General features: G+C 35.1%; 1 protein-coding gene across 4 annotated transcripts in view; it reads right to left on the bottom strand.

Moving 5' to 3' along the window:
• WDR7 (WD repeat domain 7) overlaps positions 1 to 15,872 on the bottom strand; it is a 377,480-nt gene that overhangs the window by 311,883 nt on the left and 49,725 nt on the right. The window lies entirely within an intron of this gene.

Here is a 15,872-nt window from a genome sequence, read left to right as displayed (position 1 = left end):
TATGGGATCTAAAGAAAAAACACGTCAAACCTCACCCTGCTGGGGTTCTCCTAAGCAAACAGGCTGTTTTTAAACTAAAGATCAATATCTCAATATCTTTCCCAAATGGGACACGTTGATAGGTATTAGGTGAAAAAAAGGGAGGAAAGTGTGGTCAAATGTGCATGGGAAATACTGACAATACTGAGGTTGGGTAGTAGCTGTTGTTTTTAACCACAGAACTTCCAAGAACCTTTAGAATGCTGTGACTGTAATTATCTCTTTAAGGGGATACAACACCATTCATCTCCAAAGTTGTTTGACCACAGTAATCTTATTAAGACCTAATTTAGGTGAACATACTTTGGAAACTCAGAACTGAATTTTCTGTCTATAACAGTGCTGGATCTTGGGCATAAGTATCTGAATATGGTCTATCAATGGTCTCATTTGCTTTCTCCCCTTATATTCTCTTCACCATGATTTAGCTTTATTTTTATCTTACTAGATAATGTTTACTTTTGTAAACAACCTAAAATCAATGTTTGAATGAAGCTGCACAGTAATAAAACAAAAATAACAGTAATATTTAACTATTTATTCTTAAATTCAACTGTTTTATTTTTATTCTTTGTTAGCTTCATTTGTACTTTGTGTATTATAATTACACACTATAATCAGCATAACAGGTGTTTACTCATGTTAAAAGTTAAAAAAAAACTAAGTTTGGAGAAATAGTATTACAAACCTTCATTAAAACGTTATATAGAATTTTCTTAAGCATGTTTTAAGCTTACTTATTTTCCTGATAAACATTCAGTTGAAACATGAAATGTGATTCTTAATGTCTTAACAAAAGACATTAAATACTGAGGAGTAGTTGATTCTGACACACACAAATTAGTTTTATAATTAACAAATCAAAACAAAATGGCAAACTACAAATATAGTTAAATTTGGGTATGTTAGAACAAAACTGGGTAAATACACACACACACACACACACACACACACACAGCTACGTATGTACGTTGCTAATTCAAAGCAACAGGGAGTTCAATACAATGGGTGCTTTGCATTTCTACAGCTTATCATCAGTACTGACTTTGTCAAATATATCCATTATTCATTTTATAAAAAGGGTTGGTTGCTACATTAATGGTTAAATACAATATTCTATTTTGCAACATCGATCTGCCAAAAAGTGGTCATTTTATTTATTGCCCTCATCAAAGAAACAGTTATCTTTTTCTATGGGCATAATTAACTTAAAGAATGATGCCTAAACAGTATTCCTTTTAATCTGTTCATATCCTTCCATCAGGCACTGATCAGTCACAGTATTCACACACCCGACACTACTGTTTTCTATATATAATATTTAATAGAGCCTCTATGTTGCCCAGGCTAGTCTTGAACTCCTGGGCTCAAGCAATCCGCCTGCCTCAGCCTCCCAAAGTGCTAGGACTACAGGCATGAACCACCCCGCCTGGCCACTGATCCTACTTTTGATTCTGCTACTTAGACTCCCAAACTCTCCAAAATCTTCTTTATAAAGAGCTAATCCCTAATTAGTGCCACACATCTAACTGACCTACTTGCTAGTCCCCACGTCGAAAGTCATTTCATTCATGCTCACATATACTCTAGTCATTCCTTTTCAAAAAGTAGAGAAAATGAAGTATGAGTCAATATGAAGTTTTGCCAATATTCTCTACTATGTTAGGTGTTCCTAAAATTCTGCCCTACTGGAGATCTCAACATCTGAGGTGACACAAAGCTGCTGACAACCACTGAGCTACGCATACTCTCTCTCTGTCACAGATCTCCTTACCATAGTTTGTAATTTAGCAGAGAGAGGACTAGAGCCATTCAGCAAAGAAAAAAGGTTTTCTCATTCTTATGAGAAACTTGACCTTCCGCATTATCAACCCCTCATGAGAAGCTTCCCTGTCAGAACTTTCACCCTCCCCACAGATACACAGGCAGATAATTTCAAAGATTTAAGAAAACGTAGTCTATCTTCATAAGACTTAAAAACTCTACATTATTACTGTCATGTAGTAAAAATAAAGGAATTACAAAATGAATATTAAATAAGAGCATAGGATCTGCTTTAAAAAGTAGATTATGAGATGTAATTTTCTGAAGGTTAAAAAAAAGAGCTTTAACACCAAGATTCTAGCTTTTCATTTCTACATGACGCATTCTCCTCTGACACATATATTTAACTAAATATGTTTTAAAGAATACTTTTATTCCCCTTTCACATAGTGTAATAATGAAAATTTGCAAATAACAAGCTCAATCTACAAAAAACTGTTTGGTCCAGGCCAGGCACAGTGGCTCACACCTATAATACCAGCACTTTGGGAGGTCGAGGGGGATGGATCACCTGAGGTCAAAAGTTCAAGACCAGCCTGGCTAACATGGTTAGAGCCCGTCTCTACTAAAAATACAAAACAGTAGCCGATGGGGAGGCTGAGGGAGGAGAATCGCCTGAACCTGGGAGGCGGAAGTTGCACTGAACCGAGATCGCACCATTGCACTCTAGCCTGGATGATGGAGTGAGACTCCATCTCAAAAAAAAAAAAAAAAAAAAGTTTCGTCCAAAGTAAACATGATATACCATCTCTGTAAATGATAATAAGTATCTAAAGAGTTAACTTTAGCTTTACTGTAATAAGAAAGGCTGGAAATAGCCAAAATAATCAAGGATGAAAACAAAAAAAAATCAATATTACTAAGCCCAAGAAAGCATAGTTATTAGAGGTACTTAACTCACAAGAAAAGATGGTTCTGTGCTTTTTAAATATGGATTAAAATAAATCTAATTTTTCTTCTTTCAAAAAAATGCTAGTCCAACTCATATAAAGAAAACTGGCCTGAAGTGGAAATGACCCAATATAGTAAAACCTCATTAATTTTGATTTCACTAATTAATTCTGAGGTGATGGCTACCTTTGCAGCCTGTGTGCAAACAAATTAATGGTATAAACAAAGCAAATGTCTAGCTTATTTAAGTGTAAAAGGAAAAAAGACTATTCAAGCAACATTTCATATTAATTTTAAACAATGAACAGAGTAATAATAAATAATTCTCAGCTTTCTGTTAAATAAAAGCACTTAAAAGTTCTGATAAAACACAATTAACTTGGTTTCCTCTTATCTGTCCTCAAAATTATTAAAGCACTTCTTACAGAATACTTTATAACTCATATTTCTTCCTGATTTACACCCAGCTTCTTCACAAATGAGTTAAATTAGCACAATTCCTTTATTATTAAATTCTAGAGATCTGGGTTACTGAACACCTATTTCACCTGCAATGACTCATTCTATAATTTGATTAATTCCATTCTACTTCATCTTTTTCCATTTCAACCTCGAAAAGTCACCTAAACATGATTTAACACCAATGGCATTATAACAAGATAATGTATAAAACATTTAAACTGTATAAGTAAAATAATAATACAACAACTAAAAAATGTGAACCTCTTATCTTTAAACTTATTTGAAAAATATTTATGCCTCAAATTATTCCTATTACACATGCATTAAATAATTTTGAAATGTGTTCCCAATAGTTGTATATTTATAAATTGTATGTGTGTAATTCTCTGCAACGTATCACCTAAATTGTAATAGATGCACAAACACATATACTTTAAAAGGATGACTCAAGGTTTAAATAAACAGATTTAAGAATAAACATTTCTCAAATGTCTCACTAATGTGAGTAACTTCACATTACATTAGCCAATATCTCATGTCACAAAATAGATCCTTAGGAAGGTTTCCTTATTAATGACAGTGGATGTAAATACAAATTTCATATAATTATAAATTTTTTGCTGCCCTCCTCCCAGACTGATCAAATGATCATTAAAACTTGTAATATAGCCGATGAAGAGATTTTTCATTAGAAATATCTCCCATCCATATTTTCCCTGCCCATTTTGTGATGGCTAGGTTTAGAACTATATAATATAATCTGCAAATCCCTTAAGCAAGCACATTTTAACTGGAAACAAACAGGATGAAAGTAACTCTGGCACCCCACTTGAGGCTCACCCACTCTTGCCTGAGATGATGCGTGTCCCTCTGGTATGCAAAACAGGTGAGGCCACCAATGCCCCTCCTTCTAGTAAATGTTCATAAAGCTCAATTTCCTAAGATTAAAAAATAAGTAAGTAAAAGTTCTAAGATTTTCTTCCTATACCTCCATTGACTGTCTCATCTATTCTACTTCAGTAACTGCTGCTATCAACTGACTTAAAGAATGTAAACATAAAATTCCCCTTAAAAATTTGTATTGTTATGGAACAGAACTTATGCAGCACAGATGAAGTAGTCTATCAACTTAGATAGTATTTTACAGGTGAAAGCTATTCAAATTCATGTTCCAAACACTGTATTAATTCTGCCCTACATGCAATATGCACCAATGACATCAAATGCCAATTAAAAGTAAAGGCTAACAACAATCAACAGAATATTTAACCAAGTAAAAACTCTATTTTTATTTTATGAAAAAGCAAGGAGAGGGGAGAAAATACTGGCCCAAAACAAGTATATTCTTAGGTCAATTATTATTTTTCAAATAATTATCATCCTAAGCCAAATAAAGGCTCATTGGATTTGCCAGTAAATAATCCTCAGTAGTGCTGAACAGCAGAATGCCACAAGCTATCACAGAATCTGATAGAGTCAGAATATACCACCTAGGTCACCCAGTCTGACCTTACACATTTTACAAGACTTCATTTTAAACTGTTCCCAGAAACCTCTTATGTAACCTGTTCCTAAGCATCTGCCATGAATTACAGAAATCAGAGACAGCTAGTTTATCCCATCCACTAGCTCTCTGGGGAGATGACTCTACTTTCCAACAGCTCCCAGTGTAAATAATAGATATTTTTTATTTTCTATTTTTGCTAATTTGTTTTTCTAAACTAAATTACTCTTTTTCTTCATATCATTTCAGGAGCAATGGTCTTATGTGCCCAAAACAATTTTTCTCTTGGCCTGAATGGTCGCTAAACACATGAACATTCTATTGTCTTTCCTTTTAAACATGCCATCATTAGACATGCTGTAAATGACCAGTTTCTTCTGCTCATAAATCAATCCCACTATTCTCTTAATCATTATCTCTTGTACTTCCCAGAACTCTTGCTATGGAACATAAATGTGCAGTTAAGATGCATCATTTATCACGTTAAATATTCTACCTGAAGGGGAAAAAACAGCCTATGAAATTAAATGTTAATTTCACTTCTACACTTTCACAAAACTAGACCTTTAAAAAAAGCTTTAAAAATCCAAACTTCATTTCAAAAAAAAAGTAGAGGACTGTTTATTTAATACATGTTTTAGAAAAAAAGGCCATATGGTCCAACCAAAACACCGATTAACAAACTAATTGGATAATTACGTGAACAAGAAAACTTTTAAGGACTAGTTTTAATGTCTTCCTTTATTCACTGTATAAAAAAAACACTGAAGAAATAGTGGGCTAATTAGAACTCTATAATTCTTCAACTGCTTCCTTATTAATAAAATGGTAAAGAAATATGAAGGATTTAATACAAGATTAAGAAAATACTATCAAAGAAAAAACATGTATTTAATAAATAACATTGTGATAGCTTACAGAGGAGCAGATATTTTTTATCCTTACATCACCCCACAATCATAAATACATTTCAGATATATTATTTTATGTTTGTTTTTAATTTAGCCATTGTTTCTCATCAAGTCTTATCACATTTCTGGGTGGGATAAGATTTCAAGCTTCAAAAAATGTGGAAGAAACTACAAATAAAAAAATAAATTTGATTACATAAAAACTGAAAATACGTGTAGGTTAAAAAATTCAATAGTAAATAATAAATTAGAAATTCCAGCAACAACAGAAGCCACATAAGCTTAATATTTTAGTTAAGAGCTCAAACACTAATAACCCTTGGAGAGGAAAAAAAAAAGCAAAGGACAAAAAGAAAAATGTCTTAAAAAAAAAACTAAAATCCTTTTAGAAAAATTTGAATATTTCTAGTATCAAAGAAAAGCAAATTCAAACATTAAAATACTATTTTTACCTGTCAACTTGGACAAAGATTCTAAAAATTACAATGCCAAATAGTTAACATTTTGGGGGTTGATACTTTTTGCTAGGCATGTTCCAACTGCTTGGCAGTAATTCATTACAGTCTCATAACAACCCTTCGAGGTAGGTACTATTATTTCCATTTTTAAAGATGTAGAAACTGAAGCATATAAGTAACTAACATTTGTGCTGGCAAGCGGCAATGAAATGGGCGCTGAGAGTAGAAAATAATTTCATAATATAATTCAGCAGCCTTAAAAATGTTAATAAGCTATTATATCAAATTTCTGAGGTTCTGATACTTTCATTGAGTAGACTATATCCAAAGAAAATAATCCTAAATGAAAGAAAATATTTACATACAAACACATTCAATATTGTGTTATTTACAGTAGAAGATATTGGGAACAATTAAATACCCAAGGTAGAATTGCTAAGTAAATATGGTATGCTCACACAATGTAATGGAAAATTACTCTCATGAATAAGCAAAATAAGTTGGAAAATATTTGTCATAATATTAAATGAAGATGCAATATGCACAGGAAACTGTATCTACAGTATAATCACATGGATATAATAAAATGGATTTTAAAAGGCTAGAAGAACGTGTACAAAAATATATTAATTGGCCAGGCACGGTGGCTCACGCCTGTAATCCCAGCACTTTGGGAGGCTGAGGCGAGCGGATCACAAGGTCAGGAAATCAAGACCATCCTGGCTAACACGGTGAAACCCCGTGTCTACTAAAAATACAAAAAATTAGCCGGGCATGGTGGCAGGCGCCTATAGTCCCAGCTACTCGGGAGGCTGAGGCAGGAGAATGGCGTGAACCCAAGAGGTGGAACTTGCAGTGAGACGAGATTGCGCCACTGCACTCCAGCCTGGGTGACAGAGCGAGACTCCATCACACACACACACAAAAACTATATATATATATATAAATTGTGGTTCTCTTAATTGTAGAAGAATAACAGGTGACCTTTTACCTTCTTAGTTATCTCTACTTTCAAAAATGTTAACAGTAGGTATACATTAATCAAGGTGGAATGAAAACTATACCACATTTTTAAAGAGCAAGTAACATATTACAAGTAAAAGAAAATAAAAGGGGACTAAAACTGAAAAACTCCAAACTTGAATAATCAAAGATGAAAAACTAAAAGATAAATTATGCAAATCAATAATGAAAAATGACAAAAATTGGAGAAAACTAATTACTTTGAAATAGACAACTAAATCTGCTAGAGGGCAGCATTTATCAGTTCAGGCTGTCAAGTCAGACTACTCAGGATCAAATTCGAGCTCTGCCATTTGCTAACTGTCTGACTTGGATGAGTCATTTAACCTCTCTGAGTCTCTTTTCTCTATGTGATGTGGTTAACAGCAGTAACATACCTAATAGAATTGCTGTGTGAATAACACGAAACATAAATTCATGCAGCGACTAACATGTCATGAATACAAAAGATGATAATATTATCTCCATCATTATTATTATTATGTAATTATATACCATAGATTCTATCTTTTAGAATGTAATTGTATTTATTTTCTGAAGGGGTTAAGTGTTGCTGAAGTTTAGGTATCTACCAGAAAATGTGAAAACATTCATAATTCTTCAAGAACATAAGTTTCCCTTTTTCAATACTTTCTTCTCATATTAATACCTCTGCTTTAATTTAATCTGAATAGTTTCATCTGCATAATCATCAGTATCACTCACATGTTACCATAAATTACATTAATAAAGCTTTATAACAATTTATAAATAAATAAAATACGACTCCTCAATGGCCAGCTTCCATTGTTCTCTGAATATTTCTTATGTTTTTCTACTGAACTTACTTTTTCACTTCATGCCTTTAAAATATTAAAATGCTTTCTTTAATTTCACTTATATATTTATGGGTTTTAGAGACTGAGATGGTTAAATCTGCAAGCTCTAAAAATATAAAGTTTTGTTGTTGTTGTTGTTGTTGTTTGAGACAGAGTCTCGTTCTGTTGCACAGGCTGGAGTGCAGTGGCATGATCTCGGCTCACTGCAACCTCTGCCTCCCGGGTTCAAGTGATTCTCCTACCTCAGTCTCTCAAGTAGCTGGGATTACAGGCACATGCCACCATGCCTGGATAATTTTTTTGTATTTTTAGTAAAGATGGGGTTTCACCATGCTGGCCAGTCTGGTCTCAAACTCCTGACCTCAGGTGATCCACCTGTCTCGGCCTCCCAAAGTGCTGGGATCACAGGCGTGAGCCACCGCGCCCGACCTTATATTCTAAAGTTTGTTAAGGAACTCAAAGTGTTGCCCCTTTCCATTCTCCACACACCATTCAGCTGTCCGCTGTCATCTGTCCATGCCCACAAACCTTGGGCTGCACACATTCAGGGAGTTAGACCTTCTGAAAAAAGACTGCCTGGTATTACAACTCCCAAAAGCTTTCTGTTGGTCCTGCCCTTCTACTTTCTCACTCCTCAACTTAGAACTTAAATGGCAACCACACATCTGACCAAGCGATTTTTAAACTGTCTGCTTGGCCTTACCTGTTTCTGCAAATCATACCTATATCATTACAAGAAATAAACACTGGGCCAGGCATGATGGCTCATACCCATAACCCCAGCACTTTGGGAGGCCGATGTGGGCAGATCACTAGAGGTCAGGAGTTTGAGACCAGCCTGGCCAACATGGTGAAACCCCATCTCTACTAAAAATACAAAAATTTACTGAGTGTGTTGGTGAGCCCCTGTAATCCCAGCTACTCAGGAGGCTAAGGCACAAGAATCGCTTGAACCTGGGAGGCAGAGGTTGCAGTGAGAAGAGATAGCACCACTGTATTCCAGCCTGGATGACAGAGCAAGACTCTGTCTCAAAAAAAAAAAAAAAAGGAATAAACACTGAATTCACACACCTCTGATACAGCCACAGAAAACTTTCTCTTTCCTTTCTCATGGAAACAAACGGGTTGACAGATACTGTCCTCATTTTTCTAACTGGAGATGCAGAACAAACCTGTATATCTCTTTCCTGGGAGTATATTAACAGAACACAATATGCTAAAAGCACCTCTTTGTTTTGAAAGGATGAGAAACCTAACCTTCATGTATCAAATAAACACAGAGAAACCTAACCTTCAGTGTCCACAAAACACTATGGGCTGGCAAGAATGCTGTGCCTAGCCCATAATTTATGTCCTAAGAAGAGCAATAAATGGGGTCAAACCTCCCCCTTGATCATCTGGGGTCATGTTGACAAAGGCTTTGCATGTGTAATACCCCACTGCAATCTACCCACAAATGTCCAGAAAAACATGACCCAGTTTGGGCCTCTCAGACAGTTGAAACCCCCAATTTTCAGGCAATGAGCAGGAAAGAATGGTACTTAGGACTATAATTTCCAAGGAATTAGGGGAGAGTAAAAACCTGTTATCCAGTTGTTGGTTCTTAATTATCTTGAAACTTCTATCTCATGCCAAAAAAAAAAAAAAAAACCCAGAGTTAGACTGTCAGAGGAAGAGAAGTCATCCCTAATTTGTGCGGGTTTTAAAACCACCTGGCCATAGTTGGGAAACAAGCAAATGAAAAGTACCTAACAGAGGAACAAAGTATATCTACAGTAAAGTCAGTTGAGGCTGGGCACGGTAGCTCATGCCTGTAATCCCAACATTTTGGGAGGCCAAGGCAGGTGGATCATTTGATGTCAGGAGTTTGAGACCATCCTGGCCAACATGGTAAAACCTCATCTCTACTAAAAACATAAAAAAATTAGCTGGGTGTGGTGGTGCGCGCCTGTAATCCCAGCTACTGGGGAGGCTGAGGCAAGAGAATCGCTTGAACCCAGGAGATGGAGGTTGCAGTGAACTGAGATCACACCACTGCACTCCAGCCTGGGTGGCAGAGTGAGACTCTCTCTCAAAAAAAAATAAAAATTTGGCGGGGCGCAGTGGCTCATGTCTGTAATCCCAGCAATCTGGGAGACTGAGACAGGCCAAGGTCAAGAGATTGAGGCCATCCTGGCCAACATGGTGAAACCCCATCTCTACTAAAAATACAAAAATTAGCTGGGTGTGGTGGAATTCACCAGTAGTCCCAGCTACTCGGGAGGCTGAGTCAGGAGAATCACTTGAACCTGGGAGGCAGAGGTTGCAGTGAGCCAAGATTGCACCACTGCACTCCAGCCTGGGTGACAGAGCAAGACTCCATCTCAAAAAAAAAATAAAAATAAAAATAAAATTTTTTTAAAAAGTCATTTGAGTACTGAAAATGAACGTACAAACTGCCCAGATTTAGGCATTTATCATCCAAATGAAAATGTAGATAACTGAAAATAGAAATAATAGCAACAATAATGATGATTCAATGAGCTCTCATTACAGGCCAAGTGTTACTTCTAAACCTTAAACCAACACTTCACAGAAATTGTGGCTAGGGCCTAGAGATGTTAAGTAACCTGCTAATGCCACTCCAAGATGGGTGACACAAATCCAGGTCTGTTTGGTTCTAAAGGCTGTTCTCACTGGCTTGACCAATTGATGGTCCCATTATTTCAAGCTCCATATGCCTACAGCAGAGTGTGCTCTCCAACTCCTTTAGAAAGTCTTCACCAACGACTAAGAAAAACCATTGATAATGACTCCAAAAAGAGAATCATCATACAAAAGTCAACTTTGTTGTTTGTTCTTTTTTTCTAAGATGTTATCATCCATTTTCATTTCATTTTACCAGCTCGTCAAATCTTTCTTTAGACAAATAACATGAACATTTTCCCTCTCAGTACAGTCCCATATTTTATTATCTTTACTTTTCTCTTCCCTACCTAAGTAGGCTGAAATAAAGTGTCCTATTGCAGCTAGACTGCAGCACATACAAAACCATCACTCTGATCTGTTGGTCATTATTTTCTTTTTGTTGTTGTTTTTGAGACGGAGTCTCGCTCTGTCGCCCAGGCTGGAGTACAGTGGCGCAATCTCAGCTCACTGCAACCTCCACCTCCCAGGTTCAAGCGACATTCCTGACTCAGCCTCCCGAGTAGCTGGGACTATAGGCACGCGCCACCACACCCAGCTAATTTTTTTGTATTTAATAGAGATGGGGTTTCACCATGTTGGCCAGGATGGTCTCGATCTCTTGACCTTGTGATCCGCCAGCCTCAGCCTGCCAAAATGTTGGGATTACAGGCGTGAGCCATCGTGCCTGGCCAGTCATTATTTTCAAAGTAATGTATTTATGTCCAATTCCTGCCAGGATCCGCCTAAATCCAAGTACTATCAAGTACTATCTATTGTAGACAGATCCATCAGGTACTAGTCAGGAAAACATCAATTGTTCCAGACGCCTCCACATAACATGCATAATGCTAAGAGCATCTGCAAACAGAGGTTGTTAATGTATCATTTATGATTTTATAAATATCCACAAAACTAATATATTCAAATATCATATATATTGACCTTCCTTAAAGTCTTCCAAAATCACCCAAAGTAGACCTCCTAAGTGCCCTATGTACTCCCTGAGGGCTTTGAAAAACCCCTTTTCATAAGATTTATCATACTCCTTTATAACTGCTGTTTGCTGGTCTGGCTCCCTCATTAGACTAAATATTACAAAAAAAAAAAGATATCTTATCCCTATCTCTGGTTCTAGAAAGTGCCTGAAATATGGCAGATAGTCAGATATTTGCCCAATGAATGTCTAATCAAAAATATGTTGCACCAAACTGAATACTACACTTAAAAGGTAATTCATTTCTTCCTAGCAATTTTTGCCATTTAAAAATATAGAGAGCAGTGCATGGTGGCTCACACCTGTAATCCTAGCACTTTAAGACGCCAAGATAGGAGGATCACTTGAGGCCAGGAGTTCAATGCCAGCCTGGGAAACATAGCAAGACTTCATCTCTAAAAAACAAAAATTAAATAAAAAAAATAAAATGTAAACTCATTTTGAAATTGTCCTATGATTGTGTTACTCAAGAAAAATTAGTTGTTGTGTAATACTTTCTCTCCAGTCCAAAATAAAAAGTCAATTTAATCAGCTACTTCATTCACTAGGTTTAGCATGAAATCACTTCTGACCATTATTAAAAGTAAATTTCATGCCTAATCAGCAATATGATTTAAGATTTTAAGGAATCTTTCCAAAACATAAGAATTTCTAATTTTTTAAAATGTTTGGCATGATATCAGCACAGTCAGCTAAGGATGCAGTCTTTCTCATTACTGTTAAAAGGGGCCTCTCACTGCCAGTCCCTTAGCACTGAGTTTTCTGGCCTCCTACACAAGAGACAAGTGTAAGATATTAAATTGCAGTTTTGCCATTAAAATAACAAAAATTACTTGCACAACCTAATATTTGAATGTATACATAATATTCATAGCATGATAGGGTCTCACTCTGTCACCTAGGCTGGAGTGTAATGGCGCAATCATGCCTCACTGCAGCCTTGAACTCCAGGGCTCAAGCGATCCTCTCACCTCAGCCTCCCAAGTAGCTAGAACTATATGCCCATGTCACCAAACCCAGCTTTTTTTTTTTTTTTTTTTTTTTGGTAGAGACAGGGTTTCACTATGTTGCCCAGGCTGGTCTTGAACTCCTGGCATCAAGTGATCCTCCCAGCTTGACCTCTCAAAGTGTTGAAATTACAGGTGTAAGCCACCATGCTCAGCCTCAACTTTTTATCTTTAACACAATAGTATAGAATAGTAGTATAAATTTGGAAAACATAAAATTATCAAGAATATAAAACCAATCAGAATGTACAACTAATATAGTATTGGTAATATTAATACATTTGTGCTTTAAAATGAACGTGAGAGCTATAGTTACATATGCTCTACATACAGCTGCTTTCAAGACTAGAAAATTAGCAAGGCTTAAAAGATTATAAACAGGATGATGAAGGATTATGGTAGTAAAATGGTGACTGTACAAGCCTATTCCTCATTGTTTGAAGAGCAATTTGACAATACCTATTCAAAAGCCTTTAAAAATTAATATGCCCTTTTTTATAGCAGCTCCAAGTATAAGAACTTATCCTAAGAAACCATTCTAGAGCTACAAAAATATTTAGCTGTACTAATTATCATTCCCACCGTTGATAACAGGCAAAAAAAAAACTTTAAAGCAACATTCTAAAATGTCCAATAAAAATGAATTACAGAGTATCATTTAAAATGATGTTGTAGGAATACTCTTAGTGACAAATATGACGTCTTTAGAAAATATCTCTATTTTCTATAACTATGTATTATTTAATTTTTAAAAATAAAATTAATATCAAAAAGATGGTGCCAAATACATAAAAATATATGAAAATGTTCTCAAAATCAAAGAGAATTAAGTGTTAAAGGAAAAAGGATGACACAGAACATTATGTACATTGTATTTTAAGAAAATAATGTTAGTTCTGCTTCCTGTTTTTGCTTAGTTTGTATTCACAAAGTTTGCTCTGCTTGACTTCAGATATTAAGCTATAGGTATAGACATTGCTTTTTAAATGCAATATTCAAATTAAATTAATAACAAACATCTAGAATCAAAAATGGGAGATAAGAGCAAATTCAGGCAAAAGCTTTCAGTACTTTGTCAGAATAATAGTATGATATATTAAAAAGAATATCTAATTTGTTAATTGCCCTTACTGGCTGTGAACATTAGCCACACTGCTATACACACAGTCACGTGTTCCATTCATATTAGCATACCTGTTTCTAGGAGCCGGGAATCTAATACTGGTTTTAATACTGTCAATTGAAGGCACAAACACTAATGTTCAGGTTAGATGCCGCACATTCCTGTTTTCACAAATCCATGCTGCCCCCTTCTGGGTATTTTTGGAGATTATGTGACCAAAAGTTTAATATGATACATTAAACAAAAAGTATTCATTCTTTAACTAATATATTAAAGAACTTAGCCTATATGCTTACATGTAGAAACATACCACTGGTATGAAACAGTTTATTTTTCGGCATTTTCCAAAACTTCTGTTCTGAATAATTCTAACAACAAAAAGACAGCTCTGAGAATTTAATCGTCAATGCAAATAAGGAAAATAAATAGTAAATATTAAATAGCTATAATACTAAAAGTAAATAAAACATGACACTTTAATAAGTTTCCCTACTCCTTCCTCTCACTCTCAAAAGTAAACCAGGGTCTGAATTTGGCACTAGCTTTCCCTTCGGTTTTAATATTTTTACTACCTATACATGTATCCAAAAATATGCAATATGGATTTGTGTTTTTAAAATGTAAATAAATGGTATCACACTGTATTACACACACAAAGGTTTCATACCACAAACTGTACTTCTAAATCCAGCTACCTACCACAATTGAAAATCAACTAAGAAAATATGGACAGTTTCATGTAAAATATCACCACAATTCAATAAGTTGGCAATATTATACTGGGTGATTAGTGTTATTTTTTAATTCATGAATTTTCACTGCTGTCAATCATATCTATGTGGTTTATTAAGGAAAATGTTTTATAACGTACTCTTGATATATTACAATAATTTTATTCCCTCAGTATTTTTTCCAAAACCTAGTTTCTTTCTCTAAGAGTAACCTATGTGGAAATAAAAGAAAAAGTGCCTGGGTCTTGGACAATAGACTCCTTAAAGCTAAAATCTATAATAAAAGGAGAACGATAAGTAACAGGGAAAGGTAAAATAAACTGGGAGGGAGGTGGAAGGGAAGATGTCAGATCATCTCATCTGTAACTACATAATTCTAATGATGGAGCCTTGGAGGAAGTTTCCTGCCACAGCACTCCAAAGGCATTAAAAGTATCTGCCTTCCCTTTCACCAGCTCTCTTCAGATTCCCCAGGCAACTGGTACACTCTTGGCCTCCCCTATCCCAGAGTTCAGATTTTGCTAATTCACCCAAGTCTACCTCTCACAACTACTCCAATCTGAAAATCATTCTCTCTCTAACCACGCTGTGTTGTGTAAATTTCGTAGTTGTCAGAATAAAATTAAGCTAATATTCTATAGTTCTGAAGCATTAAAACACTGTAAAATAGAAAATGTCTGAAGGATTAATAAGACATTGCACTCAAGGTTAAGGGAACCAAAAAGCTGGAGAACATGAGAGAAAGGGAGACTTGCACTTCCTTAGTAATATTTATAACTTTTGCATTTTATACTATGTGCATCACTACCTATTTATGAAATATTTTAAGGTACCATAGTAAACAGTCCAAGTACAGATGAAAAGTTAATAGCCCAGTTTAAATTTTAGCTGTTTTTAAAAAAAAGTTTCTAATACATCTCCTATATCTAATATTTGAAGTGGCAATATAATTTAATAACAACATAAAAGCTCGAGTTTAAATTTGAATCCTATTAAAATTCATAAGAACTGTCACATCTGAATAGCAATAAATCATGAGAAAACCACTCATTTAAAAATAATAAACATAACTTGGAATGATAAACAAAAATGGTATAGGACTTTATATCTGTCATATAATTTTTATACTGTGAAGTGAACAGCTTTATTTCAAGCAAATGATATATAGTAGTTTGTTTTATCAAGAAACTGACCCTTTATATACTCTTAAAAAAACAGAAATGGCAAATAACCTAATATTAGAAACCTCAAAACCACAGATTCCAACGCCTCTCAAGAAGTCAATATGTAGTTAGTCAAACCTCTCAGGTCTTTTCAAGTAGTTTACCAAAGCTCCTTGTTTCTCTGGGTGCCTATAATATGCCCTTGCCATCATCACCAAAACATTTGTGATTTATAGTCTGCCTGTACCAGGCTTAAA

This window comes from Gorilla gorilla, chromosome 17, assembly GCF_029281585.2.
Source record: "Gorilla gorilla gorilla isolate KB3781 chromosome 17, NHGRI_mGorGor1-v2.1_pri, whole genome shotgun sequence".
In the NCBI taxonomy this organism is placed as follows: domain Eukaryota; kingdom Metazoa; phylum Chordata; class Mammalia; order Primates; family Hominidae; genus Gorilla; species Gorilla gorilla.
This window is presented reverse-complemented; position numbering and strand designations above follow the sequence as displayed.